The sequence below is a fragment of the Danio aesculapii genome, chromosome 22 (assembly GCF_903798145.1).
Source record: "Danio aesculapii chromosome 22, fDanAes4.1, whole genome shotgun sequence".
Taxonomy (NCBI): Eukaryota; Metazoa; Chordata; class Actinopteri; order Cypriniformes; family Danionidae; genus Danio; species Danio aesculapii.
In genome coordinates this window covers 24,250,467-24,271,475 of record NC_079456.1, presented here as the reverse complement: position 1 = coordinate 24,271,475, position 21,009 = coordinate 24,250,467, and the positions used below count along the sequence as shown (strand labels likewise).

The following is a 21,009-nucleotide window of genomic DNA, read 5'->3' as shown; positions in this document are numbered from 1 at the left end:
ATACTGCACTACGATCTAGTTTGTTCAAAATCAATGCTCTTTGGTGCATGGTTGAAACACACTGTAAGTGATACTCACACCAGACAAAAAGCACTGGATTATAAAGAAACCATATGAAATTGTTTGCCTCCGCCTCCGTCGATTAACAGTGATGTGCATCTTAGTGTGATATATTTTAGGATTTTGACTGCACATTACCTGTACATTGTCCATTAAATATTATCATCAGAAAAACTGCCTTTCATAATTATTTGTGTTGAGCATATGCATTAGGCCAAATAAACAAATAACATATTAGTCTTTAATGATACAGATTATTAGTCAAGTAAATAATAATAAAATAACAATGTAATCATTTGTTTAAAACGATTTTGTAGATTGTAAAAACCTCGGATTATTCTATGCCGCCATCGCGACCATCAAAAACAGCGTGAGCTGCCCTGTGTGCTGACGTACAAAAACGTCCCATTTCATTGGCTGGCTCTAGCCAATCAACTGACTTTGCTGCTCTTTTACTGGTATGTACATATTCGTCAATTTAATGTTATAAAAAGGTATCTTTTTATAAAATAGTTTAAAAACTAAATAATATTAGTAAAATAATCGTACAAATTATTTTTTGCACCCACGTTGGCTGTTGCCATTTATTGGTCGAGCATCAGCCAATAAAACGGCTTTACCCGCGCCCCGCCCCCAGCTCCTCGCGCCTCTGGATCTTCAAGTCTCACAGGTAGTTCTGCAACAGGAATCTCGCGAAATGTGTTGCAAATGTTAGAGCTCGTGGATTTGCACATGTACAGAGAAATCTGAGAGGTTGTGAGTGCCGACTTGTGCTTGTACAGTGAAACTGCAATACGTGCACAGGTAAATTGGAAGCACACACGTGTGTCTATCATTTTGTATTTGTGAATGACATTTTACAAATACACATCTATTAATCTGCAACTTCGAATTTAAAACACAAGTGTTTGGATTATTATGTGTGTGTGCAAATCGAAGGATTCAGCTGTTCACATCAGAGCTGTGAGTGTACATTTCAACCTACACATACAAATATTATTATCACAAGTGCTCACATTTACATTTGTAAGCTCTCAAGTAATGCTACTGATCTACCTTCATAGTTTTGCACCAAAAATACCTTCATACTAACTAGTCTCGCGACTAGTACCAGTATACCAGTATTAATGATTCTGTTTAGCCTACATTAATAGGCTGTCATTAACAAAGAGAGCAAAACTTATGGATCTGTATCTAAAAAGTTATTTACTTAATATTTTACAGTTAGCATAAAATGTTTAATATATTTATGTAAGTGTTATTAGCTCATTTGTAGATTTAACAGTTCAAGTCTAACCACTTTTCTTTGATTTGCTCCTGTAAATAGTTTTTGTACTATAATTAATTAAACTGCAGTTAGTTTAACTACATCTCAGTCAGATTTCAAGACTCTTTCTCCAGGCTGTCTGGCTGAATCCTATAAGGCATTGCATTTATTTATTTGTTGTACCCTAGGTTTGAAGTAAGAAATATATTGATAATAATAATGCTCATTTTGTGTTTGTTTTAAAACATTTTAAGTACAAGGTAATCTCTAGATATCAGAGAGACATAATCTGTGCATTTAAAATCAGTTTTTGGTGCTTTTTATGCGATTGCATGTGATTTTTTTAAAGCATTGTCATCACCATCACGGAAATATCTGTTCACAATGTAAGTTTACGTCTAATTATTCAGGTGTGTCGATCATTATTATGGATATATAAACAGAACCCATTGCACTGTGTACAGTATCAACTAAATATTTTCCAGCATCCCACCACCTCCCATTATCCTAAAAAGTCTTTTCAGAAGTACACTAATAGAGGGTTTGAATTTTTAGCTTAAGTTGAGCCCCAAGTCTCCTTTGAAGACAGGAGGGGAGCCTTCTTTGAGGACATTCAATTACCATTATCTATTCATGACTGAATGAGCAGGCAAATTCATGTAAATAATGTCTGTAACCTTATTGTAAAGTGTACAAACAACCAAGAGTGAGAAATACTGAATGTTATAGTAAAATGTTGTAACATTAAAGCAGATTCCACAGTTTATATACTTGCAGAGAGGATGTTTACTTTGTTTACATCACAAAAAATATTCAAATAATCATTCATCAAACATTCTTGTGAAAGTGTAGAAAATAAATAATTTCTTATTCATCCTTGATGTATTTCTGGATCCAGGAAAGAATGTCCTCATAAGTATCAATGGAAAAAGTTCCGTCTGGATTGATGGGAACAGCAACGAGGAGAGGAATATCTCTTTTTGACATTGTGATCTAGAAAAACAGTAACACAAAGAGTTAGTTGTATTTTCTCACTATATCTCTGAGTGAGTCATAATCTAGAGGAAAACTGTTTCACCTCTGGAATCCTAGCAATGACGTTAAAGGACTTCTGAGATGGCAAGGCTGCAGTCAGTTCAATCTCATTCTCGCTGTTTGTTGCTCTTTCAAACCTGAATCCTGTGTCGTAAGCTGCCTTAAGGATGTGCTTACACAGCCTAATTGGGAGGTGAATAACAGAGAAGAGCAGATGATCAAATCAGGTACATTTTCTACACTATAGATTTGTTGTTCAGTGCTGATAATCATTACTTTTTGGCATAGGTGGTGACAATTATTGGCAGTCTCTCCCATTCCACTTCTAGACGTGCAGCAGGGAATTCACCCAGGACACCAGCTTCAGCTTTAGCATAGACTGCATACTGTTTGCACTCCGCACCCCAAGAAAACTTGCCCTGAAAAGAACATTTGAGTTCATAACATGGTATTGAAGTTGAGGGGAAAAAAATGACAGTCTTGTTCCAGTTCCATGTTCTCGTCTTACAGTGACTTTGTGCTTGCTCAGCAGAGCACCATCAGCACAGATCTTCCTGTTGTCATTTTCAGCAATGGAGGAAGCTATGAGTTGCACTCTTGCAGTTGGTTTGTCAAAGTAAGCAGCCAGTTGGTAGCCCAGAAGCTTCTGGTCAGCTCTAACAGCACGGGCGATGATAGCAAAAACAGGTGGAATATCATCTCCGAGGAACCTATTCTGAAAGGATAAAACATAAATAAAACATGAAATTGGGCATATTTCATATTTGGATTTGCTTCATGGGCAAAGAGCTGAGACTAACCTGTTTCTGCATTTGCTCAAAGCTAGCTGCAGCACTTCTACTGCTAGTATCCTTAGTGGCACTATGGTGTGCCAAGTACTGCAAGCAAAACATTTTAAGTTTTGAAACAAAAAAATAAGTAATTATAGTTGTAATAAATTTTTTAATGGTTACCCGATCTTTGTGGAATTTCCTGAAAGGCTCCATGATGGTGGCAGTCTGAAAATTCATATAAAAACAAAGAAATTAAATTATGAAATTATTACATATTGGCTACTTAAAAAAACACACAACTGTCAATTTTTTACCTTAGACATACGAGAGCTGGACATGGAGGAGCTTGAGCTTGAACTTGAGCTTGAGCTGCTGCTGTGACTGTTGCGGCTGCTGCTGCTGCTGCTTTCAGAAGAGACAGGTGCATTCTTAGCTTCAGTGTCCAGGATTTCCCTCAGTTTCAACAAGAAAGCCTGTCCTTCAGGAGAATCATCATCAATGATGTTGATTTGCTTAACAAGCCTCTCAGCAGCTCTAGGACCAACTTGAACTTCAAACTCCAGTTTTTCAACTGCAGGACCTTCAGCTACAGCCAGAATGACAAACAATTAATAATTGATTTATTTGAAAAAGTTTTATCAATGTTATAGTCTATCTTCTCACACCTCTTGCCACTGCAACACGGGCTGAGTGCTGTCCAATGATGTAGAACAGAGAAGAATTTCTGATAAACGCAGCATTGTGAGAGTGCACCTCCACACATCCCTTAATTTGAATGTATGGGCAGGAATAACAGAGGGTCCTGTCAAATGGAGCAGGAGCTCTCACTGAAGCATCAGGTGACATCTCAGATGACTGAAAAAGTAATCAAATGATATCTCTCCACCATGGAGTTTGAAGCAAACGTCTGAATGTTTCCATATGTCTATTTGTGCATTCAAAGCTTACCAAATCACCAGCATAAGATGCCTGGGAGTTTTGCAGAGACAATTCAGGTACCAGGGGAACAGACCTTTCAGCACTGTGATCTTCAATGTTCTGACCACGGCAAGAGTCTCAAAGCTGTCAAAGCAGGAACAGTTAATTATGTTTCACAAACAGTATTCATAACAAAATGTTTACAGAAATGTCATTACCTTGCAGAAGCAATGTGTTCTGGAAGTTCAACAGGCTTGTAGTTGCCCTTGAGAATGTCTGCTCTTGCTGCCACTTTTCCAGGGGCAATTGTACGGATCTTTCCTCTCGCCATAACAGCAGCTTGGATGAAGGCAGTGTTAACTCCCATCACAGCAAATGTCTGGAGAGCAACACTGTAATAAAAATAAGAAAGATTGTTTAAAAAATGTTAATGTGTACATTAAAATCTCAACTCAGTGGATGTAGCTGCAAAATTGTACCTTGGTCTAGCTTCAGCTTGGAACTGAACATCAGTCTTCTTCAGTGCTCAAGAGTCATGGACTCCAATTTATCAGGGAGAGCAGGTGTAATGGTGGCCTGAACTTAAATGGTAAACAGAACAACATCAAACCTATAAAGTGACCCTCCTATATCTAAATAAAGGATATAGAAATTTTGAGACAAAAATTTACCATTGACACTTGCAGCAGCAACAGCAGCAGTGTACCAACTGAACTCCATGGGCACTCCAACTGCAGTTGGCAAGATACGACGCACTTCAGCTGCCAGCAGAGGTTGGCACTACTGGAAGGCAATTCCTTCCTGCAAAGCTTTAAGAGCCTCCTTCAGCAGTGCACGTGGTTTGGGTCCAGTAACCATCTAAGGATAGTGTTTATTAGAAGCCTAAATCTAATGTAGGCACCCAATAGAATTCAACGAGTTCACGACTGTCAATATCAAGCATATGGTTACTACACTACAATACCGGTTATGCTTCTCAATGATGGTTTTGTCAAAGTTGACGTAAGCCACTTCTTGTCCAAATCCTTTGACATAGGCTGAAGCAAGGTGTCTATCGGGTTGGCAGGGACTTCCAGTTTGTGAGCTTGAAGAGACAGAAGTCATGTATATTTATCCTATTTCATGTTTATTTATTATAAAAGTGTAAAATTATTGATATGCCAGACATGAACACTTACTGCCTTCAGGGTGCGCTTAATCTTTGTGATACGGTCAACACTTTCATCTGCAGCAGAAGATTTTAGAAGAGCCTCATGGATTCCTCCAGTTCTCCACACCAAACTGTTTAAAATGAGCAATTTAGTAGATACATTTTAAGATACAGTTAGATACATTTTAAAACAAATTTAAACTGTAATTCAGATATCTAGAAAAGAATTCTTATATGGCTCACCTCAATAACATCAGCAGCAGCTCCAGCCAAGTAGGTACGTGCTTTAGCTACAACTGTTCTGGGTAGGATGGTAGCGGCATCATTGATCATGTAGGCACTACCAGCAGCCCCAATCATAAGTGGAGCTTCATGGACAAAGAATACATTTGCAGTGTTTTATGTCAGAAGACATTTTTCTTCATTTAAAGAATCATCAGATACTTTTCTTAACTTAAGAAATTGAAAGTCTTACTATGATAATAGTCCATCTGAAATGCTCTGCTGTAACGGTAGTTAAGTCTGTCCCAGCTTGCGGTTCATAAGCTTGATGGCACATTAGCTGCTCCAGCACTGAAAATGAATAATCAGGATTACCTCTAGCTTTTGCTAGTTTTATAACATGCAAATGAAGCATGAAACTAAAATAAATGAGAAGTGATTTGTTTTTCTTACACAGATGCCATATCAGGAGCATGATGCTGGTCAAGGACTTGATGTGGGAATAGGCAAAGCTTGCAACATGCATGTTTTGGCTCCAGTCCTCAAAGCTCCAGCAAGACTGGAGATGAGAGCCACTGAGGGTTCAGCCTCAAACAGCACAATACAAGCAACCATGCGCACCTCTGGGTGGAAGTGCCCTGTCCAACACAAGCTGTAGGGCAATAGGCTGAACCTGAGAGAAGAAACAATGTTGGTTTATTGGAAGTAAACATACATATCAATTAAGAAGGTCATCTCTACAATGCCTGACTTGTTACCAGTTTGGGCTCTTTTCTTGGCAATGTTCCTCAGGGCCAAGATTGCATCAACCTGGACTCTATGGGCAGAGCATTAGCTGCCGTTCTCAGTCCAGGTAGGAGCTTCATGATGGTTTTAAGACTTGAAGGATGACCAGCATTGCCCATAACTTCAGAGCCAAAGTGATTTCAGGCATGTCATTCTTAGCAATGGCCTCTGCGGTAATCTCGTGATGGGCTGAGGAGTTTGATACACATATATTAGACTTTTAGAATTTTAAAGAGCAAGTCCATGGTATAAATTATGAGGTGACTAGATGGGTTTACCTTGAGGAGCTCGGCAGGACAAGATGGAACTGCAACACAGTTGCTTGGCAATCAGGGAACCATATCCAAGCTGACAACTTCACGCAGTGCTGGTATTGTGGTGAATTCTCATGCATTGCCAAACTCTGTTCACCAGGATACAAAAATATTATTTTTGTGCAAGCCCTTTGAATACATTTTGATTAATGTTGAGTTTATTGAAGGACAGCACTTAGTTAGATATACCCACAGATGTCATTTGGATGGTTTCAAGTCAGCAGTGGACCATTTGCAGAGCAATCACAAGAGTCTGAATAAACTCAGGAGTGGTAAATTCACCAGCTAGAAACTTTTCCTTGATGAATTTTATAATGACTGGTGTGCCAACAGCAGGGAGAGCATCCAGAAGCCAGCGCCTAATACATTTAGTGTTTAAAATACATACACAATAAAAACTGACTACATTTTCAATCAAATTTATTGGTCAAAAAATGTACCTGTAAACTGGTTTGTCCTTGAACTGAGCCCAGATAGCCTCAATTTGTCCAAGGTGGAAAGACGCAAGAGCTGGACAAGCTGAACAAACTTAAGTGGAGCATCATCATGGACCATGTCTTATTGTTTGCAACCAAGTGCTTTCAGCACCTCAACAATCTAGGAAGAGTAGGGGAAATGCTCAATTGTCGTTTTTTTTCATGTATCAAATTATTTGACTCAGAAGGTTTTTATAGAATAAATTATACCTGGGCTGTTGCATCACTGATCTTCATGAGTTGAATAGGGGTCTGAAGAATCTCAGTGGCAAACTCATACTGCAAGGATCCACGGGCCATGTAATCAGCTTTGATTGGAACGACAGGTGTCTTCTCAATCTCAACAAAGCCAAGGGTTTGTCTGAAACAAATCACTATTTCAGAAACTTTGACTTAATTTTCTAGTTAATGAAATCGGTCTAGATATTGTTACTTTGCATAATAAATGAGATCTCAATAATCACTCAATCATACTTTGCTTCCATCATTGCAGCACCATGGATCTCATTGAAGGGTGAGAACTGATACACTTCCTCAACTGTTGCCTCAGTGATCAATGCGCCATTGTCAGCTGGTTTCATGATGTAGTTATAAGTTGCCGTTTCAATCAGACTCTTGATTCTCTGTTGAAAGAATGGTAGATTATTTGAGTCTTGAAATGTGTAGTGGATAGATATTTGAATTCTATCAAGTGTTCATTATCCAGTCTTCATTACCTCTGTGCATTCAGCACACCTTTCAGTGTATGCCAAGCCAACATCTTTCATGATTCTCTCCTGGCAGTGGCTCAAATCCTAGACTTGGTGACAATAATGTGGTTGGTTTTTGGATCCTCATTGATGACATAGTGGGTTCTGCACACTCCCTGAGTTCCAGCCTTCAAGAACAAGTCAAACAATAAGATTGCCAGAGCTCAAAATACCTCAGAAATATCCTAAGGCGATTTCCTCACCTCTTGCAGCTCGTAGATGTTCTGGGTCTTCTTGAGGTTGAGCTGAAGGATGTTGAGGATACCTCTGTGCAAGTTCATAACTGTAGGAGAGACTCCAGCTGGGGCAAAAACCTTGCCAACCACACCATTAGCATACTCAAACTTGATGGGAATCTGAAGCTGAGCAGCCAGTGCTGAGGTGAGCTTAGTAGCAGGAACAATGGGTCCTTGGGCCAAGTGCCAGCATACTCGTAGAGTAGAGGATCCATAAGCTGTAAGGGAATATGTCATTGCTTATAACAGCCAATGCTTATAAACACTTCTTTTTTATATAAGCTTTTTTTTTCAATTTGGAAGACCTACAATTCCTCAGTTTAGAAAAGTCATTACCTTTATCAGGAAGGTGTTCTCTGTCATGGCACTGAGGAGAACCTTGCTGCTGATTTTAATACCTGCTCTGGCCAGACCTTCTTGAGGAAGACCTCCGAGGAGCAGAGCCTCATACTTGTACACATAGGTCTTATCATGGGCAAACTCAGGAACTGGAATGAGTTTTTCATTTTGTCAGAAACAATTCAATAGATGTACATTTCTATATCCAAATAACCAAATTGCTTTACTTACCAAGGTTCATCTGTTGACTCGCTGAAAGAAACAAAGAATATCTTTTTAAAATCACTCTAAGTTGGGTTTTAGGAGTGTTTAATGTTGTTTTAAGAGCTTTTAAAAATACATTCGCATGAGAATATTTTAGGAAAAGAATGGAAACTTTTAAAAAATGGAACTTACCCACGAGGGCTACAGTCAGGGCAAGCACAACAGCTCTCATGGCTGGTGGTTTGTGAAGACCTCTTCAAAGCATCAGACCTTTTATAGTGATTTCTTGCTGACACGAGTGTTACTTTGTAGGTGAATTTTTAACTGATGTGTTAGGTGTGTGTCAGAACCTATGTAATATGTTGTTTGGTTTGTTAGCTGATAACATTGATATCAGTGAGAGGTTAGGTTACCCTGGCCTTCACGTCATCCATTACATGTAGAGCAATATAATTTATTTTCTTTAAAAGTTGAAATTGACCTAATACATAAATGCAACACTGGCTCATTGGAGATTTCTTCCCAGGGCTACATATTGAGAACCGTATGCAGTGTACATTTTGACTATTTCAATTAAGTTACTGGGGCACATTTTCTCATATGTGCCTTTTTTGTAAATCCACCAGAGGCAACCATGTACATTTTTGCCAATTTCAATTTTTTTTTTGCAGGTGTCAGTGAGACAAAAGCTGGTTGTCTGGTCATGGATGTATCAGCTTGCTATCGACTGAACCATCCTTTCACCCCCTTCCCTAAACCCAACTAATACCACAATTTCACACTGCTTTTTTGTTTGTTTGATTTATTTTATGGAACCGTCCTCTACATCCCAAGTCTAGCGCTGTATGCTAATGCCATTCCATGTCTTTAAGATAAGAACAATCTATTGTTTGCAAGAAACATTCAGAAATTAAAATCAGTAATTGCTTTAATGTTGAGGGTCACTGAATGAAGGGATTTGCAGCCTTGAGGCCTGCACCATTTAGTTTGTTTGAACAACACAGTCTTATTGCATTGACAGCAATATTTCACTGGAGATGACAGATGACTGTGTTGACAGATTTGGCATAAGGACATTACATTTAGGTAGGTTACCCAGACCCATGTCATCAAAATTTGTATGCAGTAATACTGAAAGAACAATGCCACAGTCTTTTGAATATTGAAATAATACCTTAAATTCTGTTAAATAATTTTTTAGACTGTAACCATGTTTAATATTATGATTTGCTTTTGGTACTTCTATGTCTCTTGAATGTATTCCACAGTGTATTCTGACCAGAGTAAGTGAGTGTACTGTCAAAAATTCCCATCTGCTCTCAAATTGTTTTCTAATTGCTTCGTTCAGGGTTTTCTATCTCCTGCTACTGGCTCACTCCAAGATTTTATTATTAGAAAATTTTGCAGACATTTACTTGAATATGCACTTAAAAAAAAAAAAACATAAACATAAATCTTGCATTCAAACAATTAGACATTGAAAAAAAAAATAATAACAAAAAAAAACATGCTTTCCCCCAACCAACCACCCACTAGTGCTATCCAACAATAAAAGTAGGTACTAAAGGCATAGTAAACATATTAATCACAAGTTTGTAAAAAGGAACTAAAGGGGAACATTTTTTTCAAATAACAAAACCTTGTCTATTAGGGTATATACTGTAAGTATATAGGGTATATAATAATAAGTATTATAGGGTATATAATATATAGGGTATATATTTTTTCCAGATGTAATGTACCACTTAACCTCTGTCAGCCATAATTTAAGAGTTGGAACTTCTTTTTTCTTCCAAGCAAAAGGATCGTTTTTTGGCAGAGATCAACCCATATGAAACAAACTGTTGTTGTTCCCGCGTAAGTCTCAAATTCTTCGGAGATTCCAAATATAATTAATATAGGATCTGGTTCAATCGGAGTGTCTAATGTAACTGAAAAACTAACTTGTTCTAGAACTGTAATTTGGTACACATAACATAGGAATGAGACAGGTTGGAATCTTAAAAACTGACATTTGTCACACACTGGGGACACTTCTGGAAATATTTTATTCAATTTACACTTGGAATAATGAAGCCTCTGAAGCACTTAATCTGAATGAGACAATGTTTTGCATTAATGGAACATCTGTGAACCAATTCAAGACTTTGTTCCCAAATTCACTTGGAATTTCTACTGCAAGTTCTTCTTCCCAAGCAGATCTAATGTTCTCCATAGATGGACTTTTCATCTGTTCTAAACCATTGTAAAGCAAGGAATGGTACTACCATCTCTTAGACATCTTTCCCGAAATGTGTCCAGATACATGGGTGACGCTGTGGCATATTTAGAAATGTTAGACTTCACAAAGTCTCTTATTTGAAGGTAGCTAAAGAAGTGATTAGCAGAATACTGTATTCTCACACAGCTGCTGAAATGAAGCAAATTTTCCATCTACATATAAATTCCCTACTTTTTTGTAATCCTACACTTTCCAAAACTCAAATGCAATATCTAACATCGAAGGGCAAAAAGCGGGGTTAACTGAGATGAGAGCAAAAACGACATTGGGTGAATTTGAAATGAGTCTTTAACTGTTTCCAAATACGAACAGAATTATGAATGACAGGGTTACGAATATAAAATGAACTAGTTATACCTTTAGGTGATAAGAGTATTGCATTAATCGAATGTGGGAGACATTCCTCCTGCTCCAACAGAAACCAATTCTCTCCCACTGGAATAAAGTCTATCCATGAAGTCAGAGCCCTCTTGTCCCAGTTAATTTTATACCCTGAAAATGTACCATAGTACTATGTACCATAGTGATTAATCAAGTTAAGATATTTGGAATGCTATTGTTGGGCTCAGAAATAAATAAAATTACGTCATCTGCGTATAATGCTAGTTTATTATCAGGTACTTCTAGGTTTATAGCATTTAAATCAGTATGTGTTCTAATAGCCTCCACTAAAGGCTCAATCGCTAATGTGAACAAAGTGGTGACAGTGGACTCCCCTGTCGTGTACCTCTGTGTAATTCCATACTAGAAGATATTGTTCGATTTGTGAGAATTCTTGCACATGTTCTAGACCAGTGATTCCCAACATGTTTTTTGCCTGAGACCACCTTTTTTTCCACGGTAAATATTGTAAGGCACCTGTTAGAAATGCGTGGTTTGTGTTTCTGTGTGTTTGATTTATTCTAGATTGAGGCGTGCCTTCAGCACACCTGATGCTGGTCAGCACCCTTATTTAAACCCCAGCCGAGTTTGTCGGGCTGCTGTTCATTCATTGGCAGTTGGCCAGAGCTGCGCTCCAATTTGGGCATTATGCTTTGTTTCACATCCATACACTATCACTGACAACACTTACCACATCCATTCAATTGCTTTTCACACTGATTGAACATACTGATACTGATGTTTTGATTATATTATTTTCAATTGTGTTTAAATAAATATCCTTATTGATTATACTTCGCCCGTGTCGTCTCCCTCACTATGTTACATCCCTGAGCCAGGAGTAACAGCCCCCCTCCACATTAATGATACAATCGCTCATAATTTTGCAGTAATGGCAAAAAATTTTGTTTTCAAACAAACTGTATGTTTATTACTATATCTAGATATGTTTATGCACAGATAATAGCCTAATGTTTCCCAGAGATGGATTGCAGCTGGAAGGGCATCCGCCGCGTAAAACATGTGCTGGATAAGTTGGTGGTTCATACCGCTGTGGCGACCCCGGATTAATAAACTTGTTCCTGGAGGGCTGGTGTCCTGCAGATTTTAGCTCCAACCCTAATCAAACACACCTGAACAAGCTAATCAAGGTCTTACTAGGTATTCTTGAAACAATCAAGCAGGTGTGCTGAGGCAAGTTGGAGCTAAACCCTGCAGGGACACCGGCCCTGCAGGACCGTGATTGGTGACCTCTGATGTAGACCCTTCACATTGAATGTAACAAATTTCAATGGTTTTAACATCTGTAATCAATAAAAAAACAACATATTAAAACCATATTGAACTCCATCCAGATTGAGCCAGACTCTCCACAGATTTGAAATATTGAAGTACCTCCAAAAAAAGTGAAAAAGAAAGAAAAGAGAAGAAAAAAATGCAAGTATAAAACCATAACATAGCTACTGAACCAAAACTTTGCAGCAGCCAAGAGAAAAACTGTTGAGAAACGATTAGCTCGTACTTAACTGTACTTTCCTAAACCAAAATTAAATCCCAACCAAGAGCTCACCTTGCACAATAAAAAAAGCACTGATATGAGCAAAAGTCACTGGTAAAGAATATTGTCCAAAAGTATTGTCCCGAATATTTAGTGTTATTGGTCAATGAGAGGGTCAATACCACTTTTAGTCTGTTGTCATGTAAAATCCTGGTCCCTCAAAAAATAACACAATAAATCCGTCAGGGCCATTGCAAAATCACATTCGTCCCCCGGAGAGGAGCAAATACACTGCGAACGTTACTCACTTAAGTTTCGACAAGTACTTTGATGGAGTTTCTAAGCTCTGACATTTGAGATATCAGCTCCTACTTGACAGTTCCGAAGATTTCACGAAACTCTTTTACTGCAGTGGCGAGAACAGCCAATGAACTTTCCACATCAGGGACGTAAGCTTCGGCCCCATTGTGTGGGGACTTTCTTTTAGTAGTATCGGCAGTCTTGTGCTCATCTTTCTTGGACTTTGGTCGACGCTCCATTATTCCACGTAGTTCACCAATGTCAGGTAACAACATTTACAATATTTGGACAGAGTTTCATTGCGTATTTAAAGTAATATTAAACAATTTCTCGGGAGCTCGCTTGATTATGTCCGCTTACCTCAGACGCATCACGTGACTCCGATTAATTTTTTTCTAAGCACGAACATATGTTACTGCACACGGCTCAAATCTGCCCCTACAAGTTCCAAGCGCTGTTTTTTGCGCTCTCGCTCTTTTGCCCCAAACATCACTGGGATATTTGGTGGCAAAAGTGACTTGTGTATCTGCCAACCAAAACGTGGGCTCTCAGAGAAATTCGGCCAATCAGAAGGGGTTTCCTTGACCGTGTTTAGCCATAGAAAAGAGCTTGCGAGTGCGACAGAACGAGCAGGTAACGATGACATCCTGAAAGCAGCAGTCCAGTTAAGGTACGTTTTCATTGCTTATTTTTAAAAAACCACTCATAGTTGAACAGTTTGTTTGTTAGTTTAAATATAACTATGCTAGTGAATGGTATTCATAGCTAGGATAGCAGTCCTTGTTTTACGAAAGGTAACGTGGTTAGCTCCCTACTGTCAAGTTCACTATTCAGTCTTCCCCTATAAGACGACCCTGTAAATTAAACTATTTAATTCATATATTTCTTTTAGAAAAATGGCAGACCAGGGTGCGTCTTCGTAGGTGAGCAAAACCAATGCATTGAGTTGAAGTTGGTTTTAAAGTTGCACATTCTGACTTTCTCTTTAATAATATAATTTCAGAAAAAATTTATTTTCAATTACTACGAAGGGGAAACATTTTAGCAGCCAATACTATCAAAATACAGAATTGTCCAGTCAATTAAATAGTGCTAATGTTTCTTTGAAGTCATACTTAAATGCAATTACAGACCGAATATTTAAAGTGCCATGGTAAACAATATAGGGACCATTAAAATGTTTAACTGTCAAATATAAAACCAACCTTACCTTAATACCAATGCTAACATGTTTTATGATTAATTTTACACTCGAAAAAAATTAAGATTTTACTAAACATTTTAGCCAAGAATGCATTGCTAGCTCACCCCAACACTTTCAATACTGATAATGCGGACAATTAACTATATAAGTAAATCTACATGAATAGTAACTAGACAATGCATCTTATTTTCTTAATTTTCGGTTAAACAATGTAAATGCATTCATTATTGAAAGTATTATCATTATTTATTGAAAACAAACAGAAACATTAATATATTATTAAAGATTGAATATGAGTTATCATGACAAACAAAAAATACAAGTCAACAACAAATGAAACCAAGCTTTATTTTAACAGAGATGTATTACAGACAGAAGCCCATGTTTTGCTGTATCTCCACGCAGCTGGGCCAGTTCTGCAGATGATCAGAGGGACTTCATCACATCCCTCACTGCTGCAGTCAGACTGAAACAGGACGGGGATACATGGCAGTCCATGCCCAAGATACCGATGATGAAGAGACCACAGCAACATCTGGCCCAGATGAGGACACAGAGGCGGGTGGACTGATGCAGGGTCTACACACATCAGCAATCAGAAAGCTGATGTAATCACTGTTTAAAATACAATAACTAATAATAAATCGCAAGTGTAAAAGATGTGTTCTTAATTTCTGTACTGTACTCAATAAAGCCTCCCTGTGACATAGAGACTAGAATAAATCACCTCTGTGATTTATATGCTCAAATAACATGTTGGTGTAGTTGCTGATGCAACACAAACCTTCCTCAATCGATCAAACTATACTGATGCACAGATTAAACAAATGAGCCTTTATTCTCATTTATTAAACTTACATGCATCTAATTTAAACAGTACTGACAACAGTCAATTGACAACAGATTCTACATCAGCACAAATGCATCACTCACTCAGATATCTGTTTAGTCTTGTGATCTGCAATACTTCACATATTTTTTGTCAGACATTTGATAATAATCTTTTTGACTTACTTTATATGTGCTTACTGGAGACCCCAAACATTACCATAGGCGGAGCATGTGTAAGGCTGGGGAAGGCTTAGCCTCCCCCTGGCCAGAGACCACGGAGATAGCGAGATATATCCAGCTGCAGAACCGCAGAACCACACACGTTTCAGGCACACACAATCTAGCACACACGATTTAGGCAAACCATATATGGTAACTTAACTCCTTAGCATTATCGCCACCTATTGAATTTCACAAATATGGTTTCCCATTTCAGTCATTATTATTATATCGTAACGATCATTTTTACATCTCTGCAGTTTCTGAACTCAAATTATGTAAATAAAAATAATTGGTTAAAGACACTATGACTTTATTCGCGTGTCCACATACACAAAGAAAAACCGTCAGACCGTCTAATTGTAGGATTGAGTGAAATAAACTAATTTTGGATCTTAATATTATCATACTTGGTTAAAATCGCTTTGTTGTAAAATATAAAAGCAAACAATAATGTGTCACATTAAAATGAATTACTATAGTTAATCATTTAAGCAATATATAATATAGTTATAAACTGATTATCTTAACTGATTATCTGATTATAAATATATTTTACTAAACTGTCACAGCTGTTAGTTATATATATATATATATATATATATATATATATTTACTTATTTATTTTTTAATCAATTATTAATAGTTAATTTCTATTGCTACATTTTGGTTTAAAAACAATATGTTGCTTACTATAAATTAAGCCTACTACAGTATTTAATGTGGGAAATCATCAATTAAAAAGTTATTAGAAAATTAAGCAAATACACACTATTAAATCGCTTGAGTAAAATATTAATATAGTGTTATACATTACATGTAAAAAGATTTTATTACATATAAAGATGTATTATTGCCCATATTAACTTGCTATTATTTCCTTCATTATAAATGAATCCATTATATAAATTAAACCTGTCCAATTTAGATCTTTCAGCAAGGCCAGCAAACGAGTATCTGAGATATTTACTCTGTCAGATAATAATGACAGATCATTAGTGATGACTGACAGAAATCTGTTCAGTCTATTATATTGAATGGCGATCGGAAACAACGCTCCCCATTCGCCCCGTCTCGATCGCAATATTTGTGAAATAAAGTAAAGTAAACACTATTGTTTATTGTGTACAATATTTTTTAACCACATATATCAAAATATATCGATGACGATGTCCAGAAGACGTTAATAACCTTAACATCCGTCGTAACCATATATGGCTTGCCTAGATTGTGTGTGCCTAGAACTTGTGTGGTTCTGCGGGCCTGGAGCTGGATATTATTGGAGATAGCAGCAAAGAAAAAAAACTGCATTGAAAACATGTAAAATTGTATGGCAGAATATGATGTTGATGATTAACAGAACACTTTAGTTTTTGTAAGTTTGTTCATCAAATTTAAAGCCCATCTCCGCACAAAAATGGAACTGTCCAACTCTGCACTGCACTGATAAGCGCTGTTTTTGACTGGAGTTGGCAGCAACTCTGAAATGAAACCAAAAGTGCTGGCCAGTGGACTTTTCTGATTTGCTGGTCAATGACATTAATAAAATGACAAGTTATTAGTGAGTATCACGAGAGAGGTATAATAATATATTATTCTGGTTTAATTTGTTTTCAGCATTAAATGAAATGCCTTAATTTGGTCGTTGTAACGTAGTAGTCTAGCCTAGTGTATAATATTGTTTAGGCGATCATTTGGAGTACTCGTTTTACATTTCAAAGGTCTGAAAAATACAACAGGACATATGTTGATCTTATTTGCAGTGTTGGGGGAAAAGAAATAGTCCTACATGACAATCTAATGTCACTTAAAAAGTAGCTAAATGTGTTATTTAATTTTTAAGGAAAGTAATGTGATTAATTATATGCACTTATTATTTATATGCATTTTTAATGAGTAGTTTTATGCTTATTACACTGCTTATTAAATTATTTACCTTTATTCTTCATAAATGGAAACGATTCAGTATACTTATTAATAATACATTTTATTTATAATGCGCTTTTCTCAGTCCCAAAGCGCTAACAGAGATACAAGGCAAACAAAGCAGAACAATAAAAACAGTCAAAAAACAGAAAGACCACATTAAAATATGAACGATTCAATACAATTGGATAATAAAATTAACAAAAATAATAAATCTAAGTTAAAAGCAACGGTAAAAAGGTGAGTCTTAAGAAGTTTTTTAAAACAGTCCAGAGAAACAGCATTCCTGATGCTGGTGGGTAGTCCATTCCATAACTTAGGCGCATTGTACGAAAAAGCACGACCACCCATAGTCTTCAGTTTACAGCGTGGCTGATACAGCAAGATTGCAGATGAAGAATGAAGACTGCTGGTGGGAGTGCCCAGAGTTACCAGGTCACAAATGTAGTCAGGTGCTAGCCCATGCACTGCTTTGTATGTTAAAATCAGAGTCTTAAAATCAATCTGTGATTTAACAGGAAGCCCGTGACGTTGCTGAAGTACAGGAGTGATATGGTGACGCGAGGAAGTATGTGTTAAAACCCGTGCAGCAGAATTTTGAATGTACTGTAAATGTCTCAGAGAGCTTGCTGGTAGGCCCCCGAAGAGTGAGTTACAGAAGTCAAGACGTGTTGTGATAAAGGCATGAATAAGCCTTTCCGCATCAGGCCGTGATAAAAAAAGTCTAATCCGCGCAATGTTATGTAGGTGAAAGAAGGCTACTTGTACTTTACTTTATTTCATCAAATGTAGGCCTATAGATTATTTGGTTGCATTTGAAATTTACATTTGAAACTACATTCTTCACTCGTCATCATTACTGATCTTTATGCTACTGGCGGATAATGATTTTGCATTTTAATTTTGCGAAGTGTTTTCTACAGGGGTGATTAATGCAGCATACTGTCACAAAGTCAAGATTTTTATGATGTTTTCATTTGTATTTTGAAATAATATAATCTAATCAAACAAACAATTACTCATGCTAGTTAATGGCTACTGGATGACCTTACTCAATGGTTGCCTCTAATTTAATTGCCAATAACTTTACCACAGCCGGTGATAATGCAAATAAACACCTAGTTTATATTGTCATATTTTCATGGTCTTTTTTGTTGTCTCTAGTTCAATAAACAAAAAATCAGCATCCCAATCACAGCTTAAAAATGCTTATATTTATTGCTGAATTACAAAATCAGTTTTCGATTGGCCTCGTGACAAAGTGAATGATTTCGGATTCTTGACACATTTTTGCTATTTATTTATTTTTGCAAAAGGGATTAATACTCAATGTCACTTGTTAAATCAATTACTATATTACCAGAGATCATTTGTTGAATATAGTTTGTTGATAGGCGGTGCTTTTGATGAACCTCTTCTTGGTCGGTCACAAATCTTTTTAAATGCATCAGCGCATATCTTATCCTTACCCTGGAGTTGTTCACCCTCCGCCTAGTGCAACAGTGATAGATATTATTTTCACAAACATCATGGAGAGTTGTTTAGAGAGTGGATTACTTTATAATGATATAACTGATCATTTACCAGTTTTTATTGTTTATCAATGTCAGTATAGAAGGTACGAGGATACTTGTTATTCTACATACAAAAGGTTATGGACAATTACAAATATGAATGCATTAAAAAGTGAATTAAAGAAACAAAATTGGAGAACAGTATATGAAGAGGTTGATAGTGATAGAGCATATAATACATTTTTAAATATTTTCGTTTCATTATACGATAACATTGCCCATAGTACATTTTAACTAATAAACAAAAGGCAAATAATAAGTCCATGGATTACAAAAGGTTTATTAAATGCATGCAAAAAGAAAAATACAATTTACAGACAATTTATTGAGCATCGTACCCCAGAGGCTGAAAATAGATATAAAAAAGTATAAGAATAAATAGTTACTATTATTAGAAAAGGTAAAAAGCAATATTACAATAAAATATTAGATAATAATAGAAATAATTTGAAAGGCTTATGGAATATTTTCAATGAAATTATAAGAAATGGAACTGATAGTAAAAATTTAAGTTATCCTGAATATTTTATAGAAAATGACCATAAATAAATAATAAAGAAGAAATAGTAAATTGTTTTAACAAATTCTTTACAAATGTGGGACCAGATTTGGTTAAAAATATCAATGATTTAGTAAAAACAGAAGGGGTGGCTATTGATTTGATTGAGAGAAATCCCAATTCTATTTTTATTAAAATAGTAGATAAAAAGGAATTAATAGATATTGTAAAGAAATGTTAAAATAAATCGTCTATGGATTGGAATAATATTGATATGAATATAATTAAGAAAGTGATTGAAGACATTGTAGAACCATTAACCTATATTTGTAATAGATCTTTCCAATCTGGTAAATTTCCAAATAAATGAAAATTGCAAAGGTAATTCCACTTTATAAATCTGGAAATAAACAATATTTTACAAATTATAGGCCAGTTTCAATACTATCTCAGTTTTCAAAAATTCTACAAAAACTCTTTGTTGTTTGTTTGTTTGCTTAATAATTTCATAGAAACGCATAACCTTTAGCTGATGAGCAATATGGTTTCAGGAAAAATAGATCAACATCTCTGGCATTAACAGAAATTATTGAGGAAATTACTAATAAGATAGATAAAAAGGAGAAGGTAGTTGGAATTTTTATAGATTTAAAGAAGGCATTTGATACAATAGATCATAATATATTGGTAAATAAATTAGAAAGGTATGGTATTAGAGGAGTAGCCTTGGACTGGATAAGCAGTTATTTAAAAAATAAATAAAAAATAAATAGGCAACAGTTCGTGGAAATTGGCAACCATAATTCGTCATATCTAAATGTAAAGTGTGGCATACCACAAGGGTCAGTTTTAGGTCCAATATTGTTTTATAATTTATATTAATGATATGTGTAAGAGTTGTTTAAAGAGCCCCATATTATACATGAAATAGGGTCATATTTAGGTTGTAAGTGTCTCCAACAACAGTCTAATATGCATGCAAGGTCAAAAAACACTTTGATGGTCTTATAATCTGCATTTATTTTTACCTAATTATCCCAGCGACTCCCATATGAATCGTTCAGCGATGCATTTGTTCCCAAACCCCTCCTCAGCGCGAAGCTAATCTGCGCTAATTGGACCGATGACAGCCTGCTGCGATTGGTCGACACGGACAAGGCTTCAGCGCAAGAGTGAAATGCCCAGCTGCTAATCTACAATATAAAAGTAGTCACAGTGCACACACGCTTCATAGTGGATTTTGGCTGCCAGTGGGTGAATGTAAACACAGACGATGGACTAGAAAATACTGACGACTAACTATTTTATTGAGCAAAAAGTCCAAGAACTGGCGAGGAGGTCACAGTCTTCTTGCTCTTTTCACACACACACATACACACACACACACGCACACACAGGGCCTGCGCGTCCATAGAGGACCGGCTGAATAGAGAGGGCGCGGCGCTCAGTTATATCCGCGCGTTACACACACGAGGAGACACACACACACACACAGAGGGCCGGCGCGTCCATAGAGGAGCGGCGCTCAGTTATATCCGCGAATAACCGTGCGTTACACACACGAGGAGACACAGACACACACACACACACACAGGGCCGGCGCGTCCATAGAGGAGCGGCGCTCAGTTATATCCGTGAATACCCGTGCGTTACACACACGAGGAGACACAGACACACACACACACACAGGGCCGGCGCGTCCATAGAGGAGCGGCGCTCAGTTATATCCGCGAATACCCGTGCGTTACACACACGAGGAGACAATAA

At 36.9% G+C, this 21,009-nt stretch overlaps 1 pseudogene; it reads right to left on the bottom strand.

Moving 5' to 3' along the window:
* Positions 1 to 2,194: 2,194 nt before the first annotated feature.
* LOC130215829 (vitellogenin-like) lies at positions 2,195 to 8,761 on the bottom strand (annotated as a pseudogene).
* Between the last annotated feature and the right edge of the window lie 12,248 nt (positions 8,762 to 21,009).